General features: G+C 44.6%; 1 protein-coding gene across 2 annotated transcripts in view; it reads left to right on the forward strand.

Annotated features, from left to right (window-relative positions):
- The window catches only part of LOC115126598 (disks large homolog 4-like), a 294,248-nt gene that overhangs the window by 122,695 nt on the left and 154,006 nt on the right, over positions 1 to 17,547 (forward strand). The gene's annotated exons all lie outside the window — the stretch shown is intronic.

Genomic DNA, 17,547 nt, shown 5'->3' on the forward strand with positions numbered 1-17,547 from the left:
CAGTGCCCTTGTTTGGGTGTAGGGCCTGATCAGAGCCTGGAGGTACTGAGGTGCCGTTCCCCTCACAGCTCCGTAGGCAAGCACCATGGTCTTGTAGCGGATGCGAGCTTCAACTGGAAGCCAGTGGAGAGAGCGGAGGAGCGGGGTGACGTGAGAGAACTTGGGAAGGTTGAACACCAGACGGGCTGCGGCGTTCTGGATGAGTTGTAGGGGTTTAATGGCACAGGCAGGGAGCCCAGCCAACAGCGAGTTGCAGTAATCCAGACGGGAGATGACAAGTGCCTGGATTAGGACCTGCGCCGCTTCCTGTGTGAGGCAGGGTCGTACTCTGCGGATGTTGTAGAGCATGAACCTACAGGAACGGGCCACCGCCTTGATGTTAGTTGAGAACGACAGGGTGTTGTCCAGGATCACGCCAAGGTTCTTAGCGCTCTGGGAGGAGGACACAATGGAGTTGTCAACCGTGATGGCGAGATCATGGAATGGGCAGTCCTTCCCCGGGAGGAAGAGCAGCTCCGTCTTGCCGAGGTTCAGCTTGAGGTGGTGATCCATCATCCACACTGATATGTCTGCCAGACATGCAGAGATGCGATTCGCCACCTGATCATCAGAAGGGGGAAAGGAGAAGATTAATTGTGTGTCGTCTGCATAGCAATGATAGGAGAGACCATGTGAGGTTATGACAGAGCCAAGTGACTTGGTGCATAGCGAGAATAGGAGAGGGCCTAGAACAGAGCCCTGGGGGACACCAGTGGTGAGAGCACGTGGTGTGGAGACGGATTCTCGCCACGCCACCTGGTAGGAGCGACCTGTCAGGTAGGACGCAATCCAAGCGTGGGCCGCGCCGGAGATGCCCAACTCGGAGAGGGTGGAGAGGAGGATCTGATGGTTGACAGTATCGAAGGCAGCCGATAGGTCTAGAAGGATGAGAGCAGAGGAGAGAGAGTTAGCTTTAGCAGTGCGGAGCGCCTCCGTGATACAGAGAAGAGCAGTCTCAGTTGAATGACTAGTCTTGAAACCTGACTGATTTGGATCAAGAAGGTCATTCTGAGAGAGATAGCGGGAGAGCTGGCCAAGGACGGCACGTTCAAGAGTTTTGGAGAGAAAAGAAAGAAGGGATACTGGTCTGTAGTTGTTGACATCGGAGGGATCGAGTGTAGGTTTTTTCAGAAGGGGTGCAACTCTCGCTCTCTTGAAGACGGAAGGGACGTAGCCAGCGGTCAGGGATGAGTTGATGAGCGAGGTGAGGTAGGGGAGAAGGTCTCCGGAAATGGTCTGGAGAAGAGAGGAGGGGATAGGGTCAAGCGGGCAGGTTGTTGGGCGGCCGGCCGTCACAAGACGCGAGATTTCATCTGGAGAGAGGGGGGAGAAAGAGGTCAGAGCGCAGGGTAGGGCAGTGTGAGCAGAACCAGCGGTGTCGTTTGACTTAACAAACGAGGATCGGATGTCGTCGACCTTCTTTTCAAAATGGTTGACGAAGTCATCTGCAGAGAGGGAGGAGGGGGAGGGGGAGGAGGATTCAGGAGGGAGGAGAAGGTTGCAAAGAGCTTCCTAGGGTTAGAGGCAGATGCTTGGAATTTAGAGTGGTAGAAAGTGGCTTTAGCAGCAGAGAGAGAAGAGGAAAATGTAGAGAGGAGGGAGTGAAAGGATGTCAGGTCCGCAGGGAGGCGAGTTTTCCTCCATTTCCGCTCGGCTGCCCGGAGCCCTGTTCTGTGAGCTCGCAATGAGTCGTTGAGCCACGGAGCGGGAGGGGAGGACCGAGCCGGCCTGGAGGATAGGGGACATAGAGAGTCAAAGGATGCAGAAAGGGAGGAGAGGAGGGTTGAGGAGGCAGAATCAGGAGATAGGTTGGAGAAGGTTTGAGCAGAGGGAAGAGATGATAGGATGGAAGAGGAGAGAGTAGCGGGGGGAGAGAGAGCGAAGGTTGGGACGGCGCGATACCATCCGAGTAGGGGCAGTGTGGGAAGTGTTGGATGAGAGCGAGAGGGAGAAGGATACAAGGTAGTGGTCGGAGACTTGGAGGGGAGTTGCAATGAGGTTAGTGGAAGAACAGCATCTAGTAAAGATGAGGTCGAGCGTATTTCCTGCCTTGTGAGTAGGGGGGAAGGTGAGAGGGTGAGGTCAAAAGAGGAGAGGAGTGGAAAGAAGGAGGCAGAGAGGAATGAGTCAAAGGTAGACGTGGGGAGGTTAAAGTCGCCCAGAACTGTGAGAGGTGAGCCGTCCTCAGGAAAGGAGCTTATCAAGGCATCAAGCTCATTGATGAACTCTCCGAGGGAACCTGGAGGGCGATAAATGATAAGGATGTTAAGCTTGAAAGGGCTGGTAACTGTGACAGCATGGAATTCAAAGGAGGCGATAGACAGATGGGTAAGGGGAGAAAGAGAGAATGACCACTTGGGAGAGATGAGGATCCCGGTGCCACCACCCCGCTGACCAGAAGCTCTCGGGGTGTGCGAGAACACGTGGGCAGACGAAGAGAGAGCAGTAGGAGTAGCAGTGTTGTCTGTGGTGATCCATGTTTCCGTCACTGCCAAGAAGTCGAGGGACTGGAGGGAGGCATAGGCTGAGATGAACTCTGCCTTGTTGGCCGCAGATCGGCAGTTCCAGAGGCTACCGGAGACCTGGAACTCCACGTGGGTCGTGCGCGCTGGGACCACCAGATTAGGGTGGCCGCGGCCACGGGGTGTGGAGCGTTTGTATGGTCTGTGCAGAGAGGAGAGAACAGGGATAGACAGACACATAGTTGACAGGCTACACAAGAGGCTACGCTAATGCAAAGGAGATTGAATGACAAGTGGACTACACGTCTCGAGTGTTCAGAAAGTTAAGCTTACGTAGCAAGAATCTTATTGACTAAAATGATTAAAATGATACAGTACTGCTGAAGTAGGCTAGCTGGCAGAGGCTGCGTTGTTGACTATGTAGGCTAGCTGGCAGTGTCTGCGTTGTTGACACTACACTAATCAAGTCGTTCCGTTGAGTGTAATGGTTTCTACTGTGCTACTGTGCTGCTATTCGGGCTAGCTGGCTAGCTAGCAGTGTTGATTTACGTTACGTTGCGTTAAAAGAACGACAATAGCTGGCTAGCTAACCTAGGAAATCGCTCAAGACTACACAATTATCTTTGATACAAAGACGGCTATGTAGCTAGCTATGTAGCTAGCTACGATCAAACAAATCAAGCCGTTGTATTGTAATGAAATGAAAAATGTGATACTACCTGTGGAGCGGTTTAAATGCGATCGGATTGTTGAGTGCGGAAGTTCTGTTACGTTAAGGACGACGAATAGCTGGCTAGCTAACCTCGGTAAATTAAGATAATCACTCTAAAACTACACACTCTAACTACACAATTATCTTGGATACGAAGACAGCAAAGACAACTATGTAGCTAGCTAACACTACACCAATCAAGTCGTTCAGTTGAGTGGAAGTTGTGCTGCTAATCGGTAGACGGTGGACTAGCTAACGGTAGACGTTAGCTAGCTAGCTAGCTGCAGGGCGGTGTAGACTGCGTTAGGACGACGAAATACGATAATTACGCAATTATCTATGATTATCTATGATACAAAGACGGCTATGTAGCTAGCTGAGAAGAACAATTGCTAAGATTAGACAAATCAAACCGTTGTACTATAATGAAATGTAATGAAATGAAAAACTACCTGCGTAGTGCAGATGCGACCGCTCGCTCCAACCCGGAAGCACTATCAGGACTTACCGTAGCTGTAGCTGGCAGTATAACAGGAAGGCTGTAGGGAGTTACAGTAGTATTATAACAGGACTTACTGTAGCTGGCAGTATAACAGGAAGGCTGTAGGGAGTTACAGTAGTATTATAACAGGCCTTACCGTAGCTGTAGCTGGCAGTATAACAGGAAGGCTGTAGGGAGTTACAGTAGTATTATAACAGGACTTACCGTAGCTGTAGCTGGCAGTATAACAGGAAGGCTGTAGGGAGTTACAGTAGTATTATATCAGGACTTACCGTAGCTGTAGCTGGCAGTATAACAGGAAGGCTGTAGGGAGTTACAGTAGTATTATAACAGGACTTACCGTAGCTGTAGCTGGCAGTATAACAGGAAGGCTGTAGGGAGTTACAGTAGTATTATATCAGGACTTACAGTAGCTGTAGCTGACAGTATAACAGGAAGGCTGTAGGGAGTTACAGTAGTATTATAACAGGACTTACTGTAGCTGTAGCTGGCAGTATAACAGGAAGGCTGTAGGGAGTTACAGTAGTATTATAACAGGACTTACCGTAGCTGTAGCTGGCAGTATAACAGGAAGGCTGTAGGGAGTTACAGTAGTATTATAACAGGACTTACTGTAGCTGGCAGTATAACAGGAAGGCTGTAGGGAGTTACAGTAGTATTATAACAGGACTTACCGTAGCTGGCAGTATAACAGGAAGGCTGTAGGGAGTTACAGTAGTATTATAACAGGACTTACTGTAGCTGGCAGTATAACAGGAAGGCTGTAGGGAGTTACAGTAGTATTATAACAGGACTTACTGTAGCTGGCAGTATAACAGGAAGGCTGTAGGGAGTTACAGTAGTATTATATCAGGACTTACTGTAGCTGGCAGTATAACAGGAAGGCTGTAGGGAGTTACAGTAGTATTATATCAGGCCTTACTGTAGCTGGCAGTATAACAGGAAGGCTGTAGGGAGTTACAGTAGTATTATAACAGGACTTACTGTAGCTGGCAGTATAACAGGAAGGCTGCAGGGAGTTACAGTAGTATTATAACAGGACTTACTGTAGCTGACAGAATTACAGGAAGGCTGTAGGGAGTTACAGTAGTATTATAACAGGACTTACAGTAGCTGTAGCTGGCAGTATAACAGGAAGGCTGCAGGGAGTTACAGTAGTATTATAACAGGACTTACTGTAGCTGACAGAATTACAGGAAGGCTGTAGGGAGATACTGTGGTGTTAAAGAGGTAATGATTCCCACCACCAGGGAGAGACACATACACAACAGTCTCTACCACAGTTTCTCTGTGTATGTTCTCTGTGTGTGTCTAAATTAATTCCTGACTTTTGATTCTGTAATGCAAGGAGAAGACATTTACAACAGGAAGGAAAATAAAGAGATTAAGGAAAGAGAGAGAGAGAGAGAGGGGAAAGAGAGGAACGAGGGAGTGAGAGAGAGAGAGGAAAAAGGGGGAGAAGGAGACTGAGAGAAAAGAGGGAGAGAGAGAATTGGGACAGTCTGTAGCTAGATGACCTTCAGTCTAGGGAAAAGCTAGAGAAGGAGGGACCATAGAAGAGAGAGAGAGAGATGGTAAGAGTGATGCTGCTTTCCTTTTAACTGCATGGGTTTGTGTGTGTTTGTGCATCATGTTTGCACATCGTGTGTGTGTGTCTGCATAATGTGTGTGTGTGTGTATGTATTAATACCCCTTCTCCCATCCTCTCTTTCATTTTTCTCTCTACCTTTCATTCCGCACCACATCGCTCATTTCCTGCTGGATTCAGCTGTGTGTGTACTACTAGCTTTACGGTAACATTATGTACTGCTAGCTTTACGGTAACATCATGTACTACTAGCTTTACGGTAACATCATGTACTACTAGCTTTACGGTAACATCATATACTACTAGCTTTACGGTAACATCATGTACTAATCATGTACTACTAGCTTTACGGTAACATCATATACTACTAGCTTTACGGTAACATCATGTACTACTAGCTTTACGGTAACTTCATGTACTACTAGCTTTACGGTAACATGCTGTACTACTAGCGTTACGGTAACATCATGTACTACTAGCTTTACGGTAACATTCTATACTACTAGCTTTACGGTAACATCATGTACTACTAGTTTTACGGTAACATTATGTACTACTAGCTTTACGGTAACATCATGTACTACTAGCTTTACGGTAACATGCTGTACTACTAGCTTTACGGTAACATCATGTACTACTAGCTTTACGGTAACTTCATGTACTACTAGCTTTACGGTAACATCATGTACTACTAGCTTTACGGTAACATCATGTACTACTAGCTTTACGGTAACATCATGTACTACTAGCTTTACGGTAACATTATGTACTACTAGCTTTACGGTAACATCATGTACTACTAGCTTTACGGTAACATCATGTACTACTAGCTTTACGGTAACATCATGTACTACTAGTTTAACATTCACAGTCTGTAATACTAGCTTTACAGTAACATTATGTACTACTAGCTAAACTGTAACATCATGTACTGCTAGCTTTACATTTACAGTCTGTACTGCTAGCTTTACGGTAACAGTCTGTACTACTAACTTTACATTAACAGTCTGTACTACTAGCTTTATATTAACAGTCTGTACTGCTATCTTTACATTCTGTACTACTAGCTTTACGGTAACATCATGTACTACTAGCTTTACGGTAACATTATGTACTACTAGCTTTACGGTAACATCATGTACTACTAGCTTTACGGTAACATCATGTACTACTAGTTTAACATTCACAGTCTGTAATACTAGCTTTACAGTAACATTATGTACTACTAGCTAAATTGTAACATCATGTACTGCTAGCTTTACATTAACAGTCTGTACTACTAGCTTTACAGTAACATTATGTACTACTAGCTAAACTGTAACATCATGTACTGCTAGCTTTACATTTACAGTCTGTACTGCTAGCTTTACGGTAACAGTCTGTACTACTAACTTTACATTAACAGTCTGTACTACTAGCTTTATATTAACAGTCTGTACTGCTATCTTTACATTCTGTACTGCTAGCTTTACTGTAACATCATGTACTACTAGCTAAACTGTAACATCATGTACTGCTAGATTTACATTAACAGTCTGTAATACTAGCTTTACGGTAACAATATGTACTACTAGCGTTACGGTAACATCATGTACTACTAGCTTTACGGTAACAGTCTGTAATACTAGCTTTACGGTAACATTATGTACTACTTACTTCACATTAAAAGCCTGTACTGCTAGCTTTACGGTAACAGTCTGTACTGCTAGCTTTACGGTAACATTATGTACTACTTACTTCACATTAAAAGTCTGTACTGCTAGCTTTACGGTAACAGTCTGTAGTGCTAGCTTTACGGTAACATAATGTACTACTAGCTTTACGGGAACATCATGTACTACTAGGTTTACGGTAACATCATGTACTACTGGCTTTACGGTAACATCATGTACTACTAACTTTACATTAAAAGTCTGTAATACTAGCTTTACGGTAACATTATGTACTGATAGCTAAACTGTAACATCATGTACTGCTAGCTTTACATTTACAGTCTGTACTGCTAGCTTTACGGTAACAGTCTGTACTACTAACTTTACATTAACAGTCTGTACTACTAGCTTTATATTAACAGTCTGTACTGCTATCTTTACATTCTGTACTGCTAGCTTTACTGTAACATCATGTACTACTAGCTTTACAGTAACATGATGTACTACTAGCTAAACTGTAACATCATGTACTGCTAGATTTACATTATCAGTCTGTAATACTAGCTTTACGGTAACAATATGTACTACTAGCGTTATGGTAACATCATGTACTACTAGCTTTACATAAACAGTCTGTACTGCTAGCTTTACGGTAACATGCTGTACTACTAGCGTTACGGTAACATCATGTACTACTAGCTTTACGGTAACATTCTATACTACTAGCTTTACGGTAACATCATGTACTACTAGCTTTACGGTAACATTATGTACTACTAGCTTTACGGTAACATCATGTACTACTAGCTTTACGGTAACATCATGTACTACTAGCTTTACGGTAACATTCTATACTACTAGCTTTACGGTAACATCATGTACTACTAGCTTTACGGTAACATTATGTACTACTAGCTTTACGGTAACATCATGTACTACTAGCTTTACGGTAACATGATGTACTACTAGCTTTACGGTAACTTCATGTACTACTAGCTTTACGGTAACATCATGTACTACTAGCTTTACGGTAACATGCTGTACTACTAGCTTTACGGTAACATCATGTACTACTAGCTTTACGGTAACATTATGTACTACTAGCTTTACGGTAACATCATGTACTACTAGTTTAACATTCACAGTCTGTAATACTAGCTAAACTGTAACATCATGTACTGCTAGCTTTACATTTTTTTATTTTTTTTTATTTTTTTTATTTTTTTTACCTTTATTTAACCAGGCAAGTCAGTTAAGAACACATTCTTATTTTCAATGACGGCCTGGGAACAGTGGGTTAACTGCCTGTTCAGGGGTAGAACGACAGATTTGTACCTTGTCAGCTCGGGGGTTTGAACTCACAACCTTCCGGTTACTAGTCCAACGCTCTAACCACTAGGCTACGCTGCCGCCCATTTACAGTCTGTACTGCTAGCTTTACGGTAACAGTCTGTACTACTAACTTTACATTAACAGTCTGTACTACTAGCTTTATATTAACAGTCTGTACTGCTATCTTTACATTCTGTACTGCTAGCTTTACTGTAACATCATGTACTACTAGCTTTACAGTAACATTATGTACTACTAGCTAAACTGTAACATCATGTACTGCTAGATTTACATTAACAGTCTGTAATACTAGCTTTACGGTAACAATATGTACTACTAGCGTTACGGTAACATCATGTACTACTAGCTTTACATAAACAGTCTGTACTACTAGCGTTACGGTAACATCATGTACTACTAGCTTTACGGTAACAGTCTGTAATACTAGCTTTACGGTAACATTATGTACTACTTACTTCACATTAAAAGTCTGTACTGCTAGCTTTACGGTAACAGTCTGTAGTGCTAGCTTTACGGTAACAGTCTGTACTACTAGCTTTACGGTAACATAATGTACTACTAGCTTTACGGGAACATCATGTACTACTAGGTTTACGGTAACATCATGTACTACTAGCTAAACTGTAACATCATGTACTGCTAGCTTTACATTTACAGTCTGTACTGCTAGCTTTACGGGAACAGTCTGTACTACTAACTTTACATTAACAGTCTGTACTACTAGCTTTATATTAACAGTCTGTACTGCTATCTTTACATTCTGTACTGCTAGCTTTACTGTAACATCATGTACTACTAGCTTTACAGTAACATTATGTACTACTAGCTTTACTGTAACATCATGTACTGCTAGCTTTACATTTACAGTCTGTACTGCTAGCTTTACGGTAACAGTCTGTACTACTAGCGTTACGGTAACATCATGTACTACTAGCTTTACGGTAACAGTCTGTAATACTAGCTTTACGGTAACATTATGTACTACTTACTTCACATTAAAAGTCTGTACTGCTAGCTTTACGGTAACAGTCTGTACTGCTAGCTTTACGGTAACATTATGTACTACTTACTTCACATTAAACGTCTGTACTGCTAGCTTTACGGTAACAGTCTGTAGTGCTAGCTTTACGGTAACAGTCTGTACTACTAGCTTTACGGTAACATAATGTACTACTAGCTTTACGGGAACATCATGTACTACTAGGTTTACGGTAACATCATGTACTACTGGCTTTACGGTAACATCATGTACTACTAGCTTTACGGTAACATCATGTACTACTAGCTTTACATTAAAAGTCTGTAATACTAGCTTTACGGTAACATTATGTACTACTAGCTAAACTGTAACATCATGTACTGCTAGCTTTACATTTACAGTCTGTACTGCTAGCTTTACGGTAACAGTCTGTACTACTAACTTTACATTAACAGTCTGTACTACTAGCTTTATATTAACAGTCTGTACTGCTATCTTTACATTCTGTACTGCTAGCTTTACTGTAACATCATGTACTACTAGCTTTACAGTAACATGATGTACTACTAGCTAAACTGTAACATCATGTACTGCTAGATTTACATTAACAGTCTGCAATACTAGCTTTACGGTAACAATATGTACTACTAGCGTTATGGTAACATCATGTACTACTAGCTTTACATAATCAGTCTGTACTGCTAGCTTTACGGTAACATAATGTACTACTAGCTTTACGGGAACATCATGTACTACTAGGTTTACGGTAACATCATGTACTACTGGCTTTACGGTAACATCATGTACTACTAGCTTTACGGTAACATCATGTACTACTAGCTTTACATTAAAAGTCTGTAATACTAGCTTTACGGTAACATTATGTACTACTAGCTAAACTGTAACATCATGTACTGCTAGCTTTACATTTACAGTCTGTACTGCTAGCTTTACAGTAACATTATGTACTACTAGCTAAACTGTAACATCATGTACTGCTAGCTTTACATTTACAGTCTGTACTGCTAGCTTTACAGTAACATTATGTACTACTAGCTAAACTGTAACATCATGTACTGCTAGCTTTACATTTACAGTCTGTACTGCTAGCTTTACAGTAACATTATGTACTACTAACTTTACATTAACAGTCTGTACTACTAGCAGTCTGTAATACTAGGTTTACGGTAACAATATGTACTACTAGCGTTATGGTAACATCATGTACTACTAGCTTTACATAAACAGTCTGTACTGCTAGCTTTACGGTAACATTATGTACTACTTACTTCACATTAAAAGTCTGTACTGCTAGCTTTACGGTAACAGTCTGTAGTGCTAGCTTTACGAAAACAGTCTGTACTACTAGCTTTACGGTAACATCATGTACTACTAGCTTTACGGTAAGATCATGTACTACTAGCTTTACGGTAACATCATGTACCACTAGCTTTACGGTAACTACATCATGTAGTGCTAGCTTTACGGTAACAGTCTGTACTACTAGCGTTACGGTAACATCATGTACTACTAGCGTTACGGTAACATCATGTAGTGCTAGCTTTACGGTAACAGTCTGTACTACTAGCGTTACGGTAACATCATGTACTACTAGCGTTACGGTAACATCATGTACTACTAGCTTTACGGTAACATCATGTAGTGCTAGCTTTACGGTAACAGTCTGTACTACTAGCGTTACGGTAACATCATGTACTACTAGCTTTACGGTAACATCATGTACTACTAGCTTTGGGGTAACATCATGTACTACTACCTCCAACAACGGGCCACAGACCGGAACCTCCAACGACGGGCCACAGTCCGGAACCTCCAACGACGGGCCACAGTCCGGAACCTCCAACGACGGGCCACAGTCCAGAACCCCAAACGACGGGCCACAGTCCGGAACCTCCAACGACGGGCCACAGTCCGGAACCTCCAACGACGGGCCACAGTCCGGAACCTCCAACGACGGGCCACAGTCCGGAACCTCCAACGACGGGCCACAGTCCGGAACCTCCAACGACGGGCCACAGTCCGGAACCTCCAACGACGGGCCACAGTCCGGAGCCTCCACCGACGATCCCCAGTCCGGAGCCGCCAGCGATAATCCCCAGGCCAGAGCCTCCCGCAACAATCACCAGTCCGGGGTCTCCGGCAACGGTCCCCAGCCCTGGGTCTCCGGCGACGGTCCCCAGCCCGGGGTCTCCGGCGACGGTCCCCAGCCCGGGGTCTCCGGCGAAGGTCCCCAGTCCAGAGCCTCCGGCGATGATCCATGGTCTGGTTCTACAAAGACGGAGTGATCAGTGTAAAGAGGGGGGGCGGTGTCCAGAACCAGAGCCGCCACTGAGGGTAGATGCCCACCCAGACCCTCCCTGAAATGTTCAGGTTCACGGCTGGGAGTCCGCCCCTTTGGTTGGGGGGGGTACTGTCACACTCTGACCTTAGATATCTCTGTTTTCTTTATGTTTCGTTTAGGTCAGGGTGTGATGAGGGTGGGTACGCTAGTTTTTGTATTGTCTAGGGTTTTTGTATTGTCTAGGGGTTTTTGTATTGTCTAGGGTTTTTGTATTGTCTAGGGTTTTTGTATTGTCTAGGGTTTTTGTATGTCTAGAGGTTTTGTAGGTCTAGGTAATATGTATGTCTATGGTGGCCTGGTATGGTTCCCAATCAGAGGCAGCTGTTTATCATATGATTGGGGATCATGTTTAGGTAGCGATTTCCCTTTTGTGTTTGTGGGTTCTTGTTCTATGTTTAGTTGCCTGTCTGTACTCTTCGAACAGCTTCACGGTTTGTTTTGTTGTTTTGTTAGTTAGTTCAGTGTTCTTTCTTTAATACAAGAGTGTTCTGGGCCATTATGACAGTTGTACTGTAGTTCTGCTCCTCAGTGTTCTAGGCCATTATGACAGTTGTACTGTAGTCCTGCTCCTCAGTGTTCTGGGCCATTATGACAGTTGTGCTGTAGTTCTGCTCCTCAGTGTTCTGGGCCATTATGACAGTTGTGCTGTAGTTCTGCTCCTCAGTGTTCGGGGCCAATATGACAGTTGTACTGTAGTTCTGCTCCTCAGTGTTCGGGGCCATTATGACAGTTGTATTGTAGTTCTGCTCCTCAGTGATCTAGGCCATTATGACAGTTGTGCTGTAGTTCTGCTCCTCAGTGATCTGGGCCATTATGACAGTTGTACTGTAGTTCTGCTCCTCAGTGATCTGGGCCATTATGACAGTTGTACTGTAGTTCTGCTCCTCAGTGTTCTAGGCCATTATGACAGTTATACTGTAGTTCTGCTCCTCAGTGTTCTGGGCCATTATGACAGTTGTGCTGTAGTTCTGCTCCTCAGTGTTCTAGGCCATTATTACAGTTGTACTGTAGTCCTACTGTAGTTCTGCTCCTCAGTGATCTGGGCCATTATGACATTTGTACTGTAGTTCTGCTCCTCAGTGATCTGGGCCATTATGACAGTTGTGCTGTAGTTCTGCTCCTCAGTGTTCTAGGCCGTTATGACAGTTGTACTGTAGTCCTACTGTAGTTCTGCTCCTCAGTGATCTGGGCCATTATGACATTTGTACTGTAGTTCTGCTCCTCAGTGATCTGGGCCATTATGACAGTTGTACTGTAGTTCTGCTGTAGTTCTGCTCCTCATTGATCTGGGCCATTATGACAGTTGTACTGTAGTTCTGCTCCTCAGTGTTCGGGGCCGTTATGACAGTTGTGCTGTAGTTCTGCTCCTCAGTGTTCTGGGCCATTATGACAGTTGTGCTGTAGTTCTGCTCCTCAGTGATCTGGGCCATTATGACAGTTGTACTGTAGTTCTGCTCCTCAGTGTTCTAGGCCATTATGACAGTTGTACTGTAGTTCTGCTCCTCAGTGTTCTAGGCCATTATGACAGTTGTACTGTAGTTCTGCTCCTCAGTGTTCTGGGCCATTATGACAGTTTTGCTGTAGTTCTGCTCCTCAGTGTTCTGGGCCATTATGACAGTTGTACTGTAGTCCTGCTCCTCAGTGATCTGGGCCATTATGACAGTTGTACTGTAGTTCTGCTCCTCAGTGTTCTGGGCCATTATGACAGTTGTACTGTAGTTCTGCTCCTCATTGATCTGGGCCATTATGACAGTTGTACTGTAGTTCTGCTCCTCAGTGTTCTGGGCCATTATGACAGTTGTACTGTAGTTCTGCTCCTCATTGATCTGGGCCATTATGACAGTTGTGCTGTAGTTCTGCTCCTCAGTGATCTGGGCCATTATGACAGTTGTACTGTAGTCCTGCTCCTCAGTGATCTGGGCCATTATGACAGTTGTGCTGTAGTTCTGCTCCTCAGTGTTCTAGGCCGTTATGACAGTTGTACTGTAGTCCTACTGTAGTTCTGCTCCTCAGTGATCTGGGCCATTATGACATTTGTACTGTAGTTCTGCTCCTCAGTGATCTGGGCCATTATGACAGTTGTACTGTAGTCCTGCTCCTCAGTGTTCTGGGCCATTATGACAGTTGTGCTGTAGTTCTGCTCCTCAGTGTTCTGGGCCATTATGACAGTTGTGCTGTAGTTCTGCTCCTCAGTGTTCGGGGCCAATATGACAGTTGTACTGTAGTTCTGCTCCTCAGTGTTCGGGGCCATTATGACAGTTGTATTGTAGTTCTGCTCCTCAGTGATCTAGGCCATTATGACAGTTGTGCTGTAGTTCTGCTCCTCAGTGATCTGGGCCATTATGACAGTTGTACTGTAGTTCTGCTCCTCAGTGATCTGGGCCATTATGACAGTTGTACTGTAGTTCTGCTCCTCAGTGTTCTAGGCCATTATGACAGTTATACTGTAGTTCTGCTCCTCAGTGTTCTGGGCCATTATGACAGTTGTTCTGTAGTTCTGCTCCTCAGTGTTCTAGGCCATTATTACAGTTGTACTGTAGTCCTACTGTAGTTCTGCTCCTCAGTGATCTGGGCCATTATGACATTTGTACTGTAGTTCTGCTCCTCAGTGATCTGGGCCATTATGACAGTTGTGCTGTAGTTCTGCTCCTCAGTGTTCTAGGCCGTTATGACAGTTGTACTGTAGTCCTACTGTAGTTCTGCTCCTCAGTGATCTGGGCCATTATGACATTTGTACTGTAGTTCTGCTCCTCAGTGATCTGGGCCATTATGACAGTTGTACTGTAGTTCTGCTGTAGTTCTGCTCCTCAGTGATCTGGGCCATTATGACAGTTGTACTGTAGTTCTGCTCCTCAGTGTTCGGGGCCGTTATGACAGTTGTGCTGTAGTTCTGCTCCTCAGTGTTCTGGGCCATTATGACAGTTGTGCTGTAGTTCTGCTCCTCAGTGATCTGGGCCATTATGACAGTTGTACTGTAGTTCTGCTCCTCAGTGTTCTAGGCCATTATGACAGTTGTACTGTAGTTCTGCTCCTCAGTGTTCTAGGCCATTATGACAGTTGTACTGTAGTTCTGCTCCTCAGTGTTCTGGGCCATTATGACAGTTTTGCTGTAGTTCTGCTCCTCAGTGTTCTGGGCCATTATGACAGTTGTACTGTAGTCCTGCTCCTCAGTGATCTGGGCCATTATGACAGTTGTACTGTAGTTCTGCTCCTCAGTGTTCTGGGCCATTATGACAGTTGTACTGTAGTTCTGCTCCTCATTGATCTGGGCCATTATGACAGTTGTACTGTAGTTCTGCTCCTCAGTGTTCTGGGCCATTATGACAGTTGTACTGTAGTTCTGCTCCTCATTGATCTGGGCCATTATGACAGTTGTGCTGTAGTTCTGCTCCTCAGTGATCTGGGCCATTATGACAGTTGTACTGTAGTCCTGCTCCTCAGTGATCTGGGCCATTATGACAGTTGTACTGTAGTTCTGCTCCTCAGTGTTCTGGGCCATTATGACAGTTGTACTGTAGTTCTGCTCCTCATTGATCTGGGCCATTGACAGTTGACAGTTGTAGTGTTCTGTGACAGTTCTGCTCCTCAGTGTTCTGGGCCATTATGACAGTTGTACTGTAGTTCTGCTCCTCATTGATCTGGGCCATTATGACAGTTGTGCTGTAGTTCTGCTCCTCAGTGATCTGGGCCATTATGACAGTTGTACTGTAGTTCTGCTCCTCATTGATCTGGGCCATTATGACAGTTGTACTGTAGTTCTGCTCCTCAGTGTTCTAGGCCGTTATGACAGTTGTACTGTAGTTCTGCTCCTCAGTGATCTGGGCCATTATGACAGTTGTACTGTAGTTCTGCTCCTCAGTGTTCTGTGCCATTATGACAGTTGTACTGTAGTTCTGCTCCTCAGTGTTCTAGGCCATTATGACAGTTGTACTGTAGTTCTGCTCCTCAGTGTTCTGGGCCATTATGACAGTTGTACTGTAGTTCTGCTCCTCAGTGATCTGGGCCATTATGACAGTTGTACTGTAGTTCTGCTCCTCAGTGATCTGGGCCATTATGACAGTTGTGCTGTAGTTCTGCTCCTCAGTGATCTGGGCCATTATGACAGTTGTACTGTAGTTCTGCTCCTCAGTGATCTGGGCCATTATGACAGTTGTTCTGGGCCATTATGACACTGTAGTTCTGCTCCTCAGTGTTCTGGGCCATTATGACAGTTGTACTGTAGTCCTGCTCCTCAGTGATCTGGGCCATTATGACAGTTGTACTGTAGTCCTACTGTAGTTCTGCTCCTCAGTGATCTGGGCCATTATGACAGTTGTATTGTAGTCCTGCTCCTCAGTGATCTGGGCCATTATGACAGTTGTGCTGTAGTTCTGCTCCTCAGTGTTCTGGGCCATTATGACAGTTGTATTGTAGTCCTGCTCCTCAGTGATCTGGGCCATTATGACAGTTGTGCTGTAGTTCTGCTCCTCAGTGATCTGGGCCATTATGACAGTTGTACTGTAGTTCTGCTCTGTAGTTCTGCTCCTCAGTGATCTGGGCCATTATGACAGTTGTACTGCCATTATGACAGTTCTGCTCCTCAGTGTTCTAGGCCATTATGACAGTTGTACTGTAGTTCTGCTCCTCAGTGATCTGGGCCATTATGACAGTTGTACTGTAGTTCTGCTCCTCAGTGTTCTAGGCCATTATGACAGTTGTACTGTAGTTCTGCTCCTCAGTGATCTGGGCCATTATGACAGTTGTGATGTAGTTCTGCTCCTCAGTGATCTGGGCCATTATGACAGTTGTACTGTAGTTCTGCTCCTCAGTGTTCTAGGCCATTATGACAGTTGTACTGTAGTCCTACTGTAGTTCTGCTCCTCAGTGATCTGGGCCATTATGACAGTTGTACTGTAGTTCTGCTCCTCAGTGATCTGGGCCATTATGACAGTTGTACTGTAGTTCTGCTCCTCAGTGTTCTAGGCCATTATGACAGTTGTACTGTAGTTCTGCTCCTCAGTGTTCTGGGCCATTATGACAGTTGTACTGTAGTTCTGCTCCTCAGTGTTCCAGGCCATTATGACAGTTGTACTGTAGTTCTGCTCCTCAGTGATCTGGGCCATTATGACAGTTGTACTGTAGTTCTGCTCCTCAGTGATCTGTGCCATTATGACAGTTGTGCTGTAGTTCTGCTCCTCAGTGATCTGGGCCATTATGACAGTTGTACTGTAGTTCTGCTCCTCAGTGATCTGGGCCATTATGACAGTTGTACTGTAGGTCTGCTCCTCAGTGTTCTGGGCCATTATGACAGTTGTATTGTAGTCCTGCTCCTCAGTGTTCTAGGCCATTATGACAGTTGTACTGTAGTTCTGCTCCTCAGTGTTCTGGGCCATTATGACAGTTGTACTGTAGTTCTGCTCCTCAGTGATCTGGGCCATTATGACAGTTGTACTGTAGTTCTGCTCCTCAGTGATCTGGGCCATTATGACAGTTGTGCTGTAGTTCTGCTCCTCATTGTTCGGGGCCATTATGACATCACATCATTATGTCTTCATCTCTCCCTGATTCTCTCTCTGTCCTCTACCTGTCATTCATTCCCCTCATTCTCAATGAGTCTCTCTCCCCTCCTCTTCTTTAACTCTCATTATATTGTTCCATCCCCTTCAATATCACAGTGTCAGTCAGTTACCTACAGGGGTGAAAATACCTCACTTTGGGCCTAGATACCTACAGGGGTGATGATACTTCACTTTGGGCCTCTCTCTCTCTCTCTGTCTCTCTCTCTCTCTCTACACCCCCTCTCTTTTCTCTGCCCTCTCTCATCCCCTCTCTTCTCTGTGTCATCCTCTCTCTCTCTCTCTCTCTCTTATCTCTCTTCTCTCCCCTCTCTCATCGCCCTCTCTTCTCTATCTTTCTCTT

This window comes from Oncorhynchus nerka, linkage group LG12, assembly GCF_034236695.1.
Source record: "Oncorhynchus nerka isolate Pitt River linkage group LG12, Oner_Uvic_2.0, whole genome shotgun sequence".
NCBI lineage: Eukaryota > Metazoa > Chordata > Actinopteri > Salmoniformes > Salmonidae > Oncorhynchus > Oncorhynchus nerka.